We start from the raw sequence: 7,390 nt of genomic DNA, 5'->3' as shown, positions 1-7,390 counted from the left end.
TGTGCTTTTAAGTATGTTTCTTTACATTATTTATTTAAAAAAATTTTTAATGTTTATTTATATTTGAGAGAGAGAGAGACAGTGCATGAGTGGGGTACCGGGGCAGAGAGAGAGGGAGACACAGAATCTGAAGCAGGCTCCAGGTGCTGAGCTGTCAGCATGGAGCCCGACTCACAAACCGTGGTATCATGACCTGGGCCAAAGTCAGATGCTTAACTGACTGAGCCAGCCACCCAGGCACCCCTAAATTATTTTTAACTTAAAAAAATTCTTAAGGAAACCGTTGGATTTCTTTCATTTCTGCTCCCACAGTGACTGGTGCTGAAGCACTCAATAAATATTTATGGAATTGAATTAACCCACGTGACCGAAAATAGACAAAAGGGGGGGGGACACCTGAGTGCCTCCATCAGTTAAGCATCCAACTCTTGATTTCAGCTTACCTCATGATCTCACAGTGTCTGGGTTTAAGCCCTGCCTCGGGCTCTGAGCTGACAGTGCAGAGCCTGCTTGGGACTCTCTCTCTCTCCTTGTCTCTCTACCCCTTTCACATGCGTGCCCTCTCTCTCCCTCAAAATAAATAAAGAAAGAAAAGAAAAGAAAATAGAGGGAAAGAAATCCACTCAAAGCTGCTGTCCAACACTGTAGTAACACAATGACTGTCTTACTTTCCAGTTTTCTCCCACATCACAGGTCCTTGGGGTTTCTGTGATTTGTTTTGTTTTTAAATATTCAGCGCTTCCCACTTCCCCAACCTATTTACTCTCTGATAGTCAAAGTGTGATCCTTGAATGACATGGACACCAACTGGGAATTTGTTAGAAATGCAGACTCTTAGCACCCGTCCCCCACCCCCAGACCTGCTGCAGATTCAGGATCTGCATTTTAACAAGATCTCCAGGTGATTCCTGGGCACATTCAAGTTTGAAGTATAAATAATAACAACCATTTTTAGATGCTTACCATGTGCTAGGCTTTACCTGAAACACCTGAGTGGACAACACGTAACATCGTCTACGTATAGTCGCTCATATTGTTTCTATTTTAAAGTTTATCACGTTGCATTATTGCTGTCATTTGCACATCTGTCTCCCTCACTAATAATGTTGTCTTGGGCAAAATACTAAGCTTTTTGTGCCTCCATGTCTTTTTTCATTTGTAAGAATGGAGACAAAATAGGACCTATTTGAAAGAATGAAATGAGACAAAAGTTCATGAAACAGCACAGCAACTGGCCCATGGTAGGTGCTCAACAAATGCTTGTTATTATTATTCCAATTTTTTAATCTTACAGAAATATGGCAATAAACATTTTCCCCCACCTCTGATGATTTATTTATGAGAAATTCCTATGAGGGTCAAGGAATGTTATGTTCAGACTCTCTGGGTTGTAAACAGCAAGAAAATGGCCAAATTTTCTAGGTAGGGAGAGACCATGACTGATATCAGAAATTAGCATTTCACCCTAAACAGGGATCCGGGGGTAGTTTCCTTTTCCTGATGATGCTCTTAAGAGCATCTCGCTCTTCTTCCAACCCAGCTTCCCTCAGCCTTGAGGAAAATTCCAAATCCTCTAAAAAAAACCTCAAGATCTCAGACAATGCCATTCTTGGCTTCAACTATAAATGCTATTAGATGTTGCCTACTATTCTTCTGAGCGAGAATATAATGCTCATAACTAATCCCCAAGGATGCCTATTTAGGGCTTTACAATTTTTCAATTTTATTAAGTACTTGGCAGTTAATGAAAATAATAGGTAAAATGGCCTTTCCAAGTGTTACCCTTCACAGTCCATTCTTGGTTGCAGGAGTGGTGATTATTGTTAATGCCATAACTTTGTCGCAGGAAATGCAGACCTGGGGCCAGGCCTCCTTTCTAGAAAACCCCCGCCCCCAGCAGCTCCCATTTCAGCCTTAATGAGAGACCTTGCTCCCTTCATTCACTTTAAAATGTCCCTGTGGAGGGCAAAGGAGGCGCCCTCCCCCCACCCCTGCAAGTGAAAGGAGCTCATTAAGAAGTCCTTTCTCAGGCACGAGGATTCCCGCTGGGAATTCCACCACAGGGCCAGGTTCTTCCTGGGAGAAGGGTTGACCCTTCCTGCTCTGAAATGCCAAAAAGCATTTTTAAAAAATTAAATTTTTAATTCTGTGACAATTGTAGATTTATGTACAGTTGTAAGAAACAATAGATCCATTATACCTTCACCCAGCTTCCCTCTACGTACAGATCCTATCTTCTAAAGCAAAATACTAACACTGGTAGGAGATGCAGAACATTTCCATCACCATTAGGATCTGGCATGTCACCCAGGGGCCTTGTAACAGAAGGGGTGGACTCCAGGTCCTCCTCCTACCAAAAACTGGGGAAGAAAAATACTATGGACATTTTCGTGTTTCCATTTATTATTATACTCATCAGACCTCCAATACTAGCTCCTTTATTATAAAAGCACATAACGGAATGCAAAATTATAGTTGGCCTAGACTCTTCAAAACACCTATGTCATGAAAGTCATCAAAAAAGGAATGTTGGGGAATTGTTCCAGATTAAAAGAAAAAAAAAAAAAAAGACAAGACAAGACAACTAAATCCAATGTGTGGTCTTGGATGGAGGTAAGCAATTGCCATAAAATATGTTATTGGCACAACAACGTGAATATACTTAACATTACTGAACTGTATGCTTAGAAATGGTTAAGATGGTAAATTTTATGTTATGCAGGTTTTATTTTTTTTTTTTTAACCACAAATTTAAAAAAGGACATTATGGGGACAATTGATGAAATTTGAAGATGATTTTAAAGTAGATAATCCTATCGTATCAATATTCAACTTCCTTTGTACTTTGGTTATGTAGGAGAATGTTTTTGTCCTTTAGAATTACATGCTGAAAGTAAGGTACAGAGGGATGGAATGGTTCAAGAAAAAAACCCGGAGAGGCGGTTAAAAGCACAAATATGGCAAAGATGAACAGTGGGTAGTCTTTGTATTCTTGAAACTCTTTCATCAATTTGAACTTATTTACAGAATACATGTTTACAGGAGTGAAAAGAAGTTAAATGATCTTTGTTCCCATCCTGTCACAAGGGAAATAAATTTCTACTTGAACTAATATATCTGAGTACTCACTCCGGGAGAGGTGCTGGGCGTTTACCTGCATTTTCTTCCTTAATCCTCTCAGTAACCCCATCAGGAGGTCTTAACTCTTATCCTTGTTTTTTGGGGGCAGGGGGTTGGGGCCTAGGGAGGAAAGGTGCTATCCAAGGTCCCACGCTGGTTAGGGGCAGGACTGAGATCTGAACTTCCCAAAAGTGCTTTTAGGATCATTCTAGAATGGCTGAGACTTCTTTCTCAGAGTTATTATTTTTGGTTCACACCATGGACTCCTACATACACTACTACACTCTTCAGCATCTTGCCTTTTCATATACAGAGGTATCCATGCAAACAGATATCTTATGAATGGCATTCCTGGGTCTTACAATGGAATTGCTGGGTTGGCCCCTTTCATTCGAGTAGGAGTTGCGAAATTGCCCAAGATTTGAAGTCAACCCTGTGGATATATTTGTCCATTCATGCAACATGTCTTTACTGAGAATCATGCTGGGTGCTGGGACAGAGCAGTGAACCAGACAAAACTCCCCTGTTGGGAGGCTGTTACTGGCTGAAGAAACGAGCCACTTAAAGTAGGAGGGTTAAAAAAAACAACAACCCCAAAACCAAAAAAAAAAAAAACCACATAAATCAGGACCAGGTAGGGTGCAAACTCACCAACATGTGGATCAGTAGAGAGATTATTGACTAGGCTTCAAATTGGCTCTGAGCTTGCTGAAAGCTGTGGGGAGAGGGGTCATTTCCTTTTTAGCTTTCTAGCCTTATACTTGCACATTAATGTAAACATCCCTCTATTGTTGGACTTCTAGGACAGTTCCAATTCTGATTTTTGAATAGGATGTAGAGAAGAAGTTGCTCACCTGTTCGAAAACCTCCCTGAATCTCAAGATTTTTCTTTGACGTAAATTTTAGAAGTGGAACTCCTAGGATAAAGGTGAAGCCTTTTTAAGACCCTTGGCCTGAGCTCCAATGGACTTTTAAACAGTCCCTTCTAGAAATGTGCTTTTTATTATATATATATATATATATATATATATATATATATATATATATATGTACATATATATATGTACACACGTGTACATATATATATATATATGTATATACATGTGTGTGTATTTTTTTTTTCTTTTTCTTTTTAGAAATTTGCTTTTTAAAGGACCCTTGGGAAGTTCCTAGTTTTGAGGGTGGGGGTGATAATGCCTCCACCTTAGGAGAATCTCACCCCTTATTTCAAATTCATGGTTGGAATCTCTTTGCCTGAGAAAATGAGGCCTCGGATCTCTATTGTCTGTTTTGTTTTTCTCCTCAGGACAATTATAAAATGAATGCCTGGCCTCGCCTGAGGTAGGACTGCAATGCAAATGGCCGCAGGGTGCCGAGAACACTGCCTGGGTGTAACCTTGGAGGAGTTACCAGGGGAACTTTCGCTTCTAGACCATCTTTCTCATCTGAAAGATGGAAAAGTCCACTCAGTCATTCTGGCAGCAGGTATTTACGGAATACTTTCTGTGTCCCAGGCCCTGTGCTAGGTGCTGGGGACACAGTGGTGACCAAGACAGACTACTGCCCCGCCCCCCTTCCCCCTTCCCCCCAGCAGCTCACAATCTGATGGGAGAGACCCACTGCATTTAGAAAGTCGCTCAAAGACATTGCAAAGCGGTAAATTCTAGGAAGGAGGGGAGGTTGTGAGCAGGTTCAATGGGGGTGAAGCGTCCGTGGGGGTAAGCCATCTGTGGGTAGACCTGAAAGACGAATGGAGGTTAAGGCGACTAAGTCCTCCACCTCTGACTGGCCGTGGGCATAAACCTAACAACCAAGGGGGAAACCCTAGGGTTTGGGGCTTGCCACCCTGCCTTCTCCCACTCCTCCCCAGGTCAGCATGACTCAGTAAGCACTTTCCAAAGCCCAGCCTGCAGGCAGGGTTATCTGTAGTCTGTGTATATGGACTTCCTGAAGCTTGGAGGGAGAGGGCCTGCCCAGAGGAGATAAGGACGGGTCTGGACAGGTCTGTTTATCCCAAAACAAAAGAGGAGGCAGAGTCCAGATCCAGAGCAAATCCCGGGAACTAGAATCCTTCTTTTCCAGTCCCTCAACAAGGACGGTTGTTATTATTACTATATCAGACACTGTGTTAAGCACTTTCCTCATGGCTTCTTGTATAACCCTCAGGAAACTTCTGAAGCAAGTACTAGAAGGGCCAGGGAACCTGAGTGACCTGGTGTTGGAAGCCAGTGCCCTAAGTCATAAGGCCTCTTCACTCTTAATTAGGCAGCACTCTGTAACATGGAAACACATGTTATATTTCACAACAACACAACGAGGAAAACATTGAGAGCCTTTTTAAAGGGAAGAATCCAAGCCTTAGAAAAGATCATTGCTAGAGGTCCCAAACCCATGTTCCCTGACTCCCCCACATATTTACTGAGCACCTACTATGAACTAGGCCCTCTTCTAGGTGCACAGTGAACAAAATATAGCAGTAAGCTGTCCCTCATGGAGCTTACATTCGAGTCAGGTAGACAGGCAGTAATAAGTAAGTAAATACGTAGCACATTGGACGATGGTAAGTGGAGATGGGGAGTGCTGGAGGAGGAAGGCGAAGGCTTGCTCTTTAATAGGCAGGCGAGTGAAGGCATCTTTAATAAAGTGTCATTTGAGCAAAGACCTGAAGGTAGTGAAGAAATGAGCCATGAAAGTATCTGGGGGGAAGAATTCCAGGTAGAGGGAAAAGTAAATGCAAAGGCCCTGAGGTCAGAGTATGCTTGGCATGCTCAAGGAAAAGCAGAGGTCAGTGTGGTGAGAACTGAAGATGGTAGGAGGTGGGATTGGGTCAAGGTCATGGGGGCCCTTGGAAAGACTTTGGCTTTTGCTCCCAGTGGGATGGGGAGTCACAGGAGGGCTTTGGACAAAGGCCGGCCTGGCTGCTCTGGAAGAGCAGACAGGAGTGGGCAAGGGTGGAAGCTAGGGGCTCAGTGAGTAGGCTCGGTGTAGGATTCTGGTGGAGTGAGGACCGTAGCTTGTACCACGGTGCTGGCACTGGAAGAGTGGTGAGGGTCAGATTCCGTATCAGAGCTGAAGGAAGAACTGTCAGATATGCTAGTAGATCCTGTGTGGAAACATGAGAAGGGTGTGAAGAATGACACTAAGGTTTTTGGCCCACACCGTCCCATCTTCCTTGTTTGACAGTGTGGGAAGCCAGTGCCCAGACTGGGGAAAACATTTGCACAGGGTCACTCAGTGGGTTGATGGAAGAATGAGACCAGGCTGCTGACCTTCTTCCCTTTACCATCCTACCCGCCCCCCCCCCCCCCCCCCCCCCCCCCCCGCTCAGGAGTCAAACCTGAGCTTCCAGAAATAAAGGAAAACCCACAGGTACTTTATGGTGTGTCTGAAAGTAAGAGAAAAATAAGTTAGGGTTTCAAGGGAAGAAACATTTATTGAGCACCTGTTGTCGGGTAACTGTGGTCCCTACACTAGGGTAGCTCAGAGCCTAAATACATGTGTCCCAGGGAATGAGAAGTTAATTGCTTATTGGAACTCAAAGAAGGAATAGAACTTATCTGACCAGGAAGAAATTCCTTTAGGCGTTGGAGAGGAGGTGAGATACTTTTTTTCTCCCATTAAAATAAAAGGAAGAAAAAAATTGTAGGTAGGGAGTGTTCCCGCCCCCCCCCCATCCCCACACTCATTAAAAAACATAAAGACCTAGAACAGGCAATCAGTGGTGGAAAAAATTAGAACACCAATGGTCTCTGCAAGAGTTGGGGCAGAGATTGCCTGGAAAGGCCAAAAGAACTTTCCAAGGTGATGATGATGTTCTGTATCTTCATAGGGGTTTGGGTTACACAAGCACACACCTGTGTATACGTGCATATAAGTGTTCAGGGAATGTGCACTTAAGATGTGTTCCTGTCTTTTATGCAAATCTTACCTTGAAGACAAAAAAGTGTAAACAAATGTTAAACTCTAGTTAATGAAATGCATTTTGAAATGTTTAGAAGGAAGTGTACTGATGTCTGCAACTTACTTTGAAATGCTTCAAAAAGTAAGATGGATGGCTGGATGGATAAAATGTTAACAGCAAAATCTGGGTGGAGGTATAAGAGTGTTCCCCATAAATTCTTTCAACTTTGCTGAATGTTAGAATATTTTCCATAATAAAATGTTGGAAAATTATAAAAGTAACTAATATATTGTTCCATAGTCATCTTGGACAATTAAACAGTAACCATAAAACTAGAAGTGTATGTACATATGAAGAGGAAATATAGAG

This window comes from Leopardus geoffroyi, chromosome A3 (genome assembly GCF_018350155.1).
Source record: "Leopardus geoffroyi isolate Oge1 chromosome A3, O.geoffroyi_Oge1_pat1.0, whole genome shotgun sequence".
In the NCBI taxonomy this organism is placed as follows: domain Eukaryota; kingdom Metazoa; phylum Chordata; class Mammalia; order Carnivora; family Felidae; genus Leopardus; species Leopardus geoffroyi.
This window is presented reverse-complemented; position numbering follows the sequence as displayed.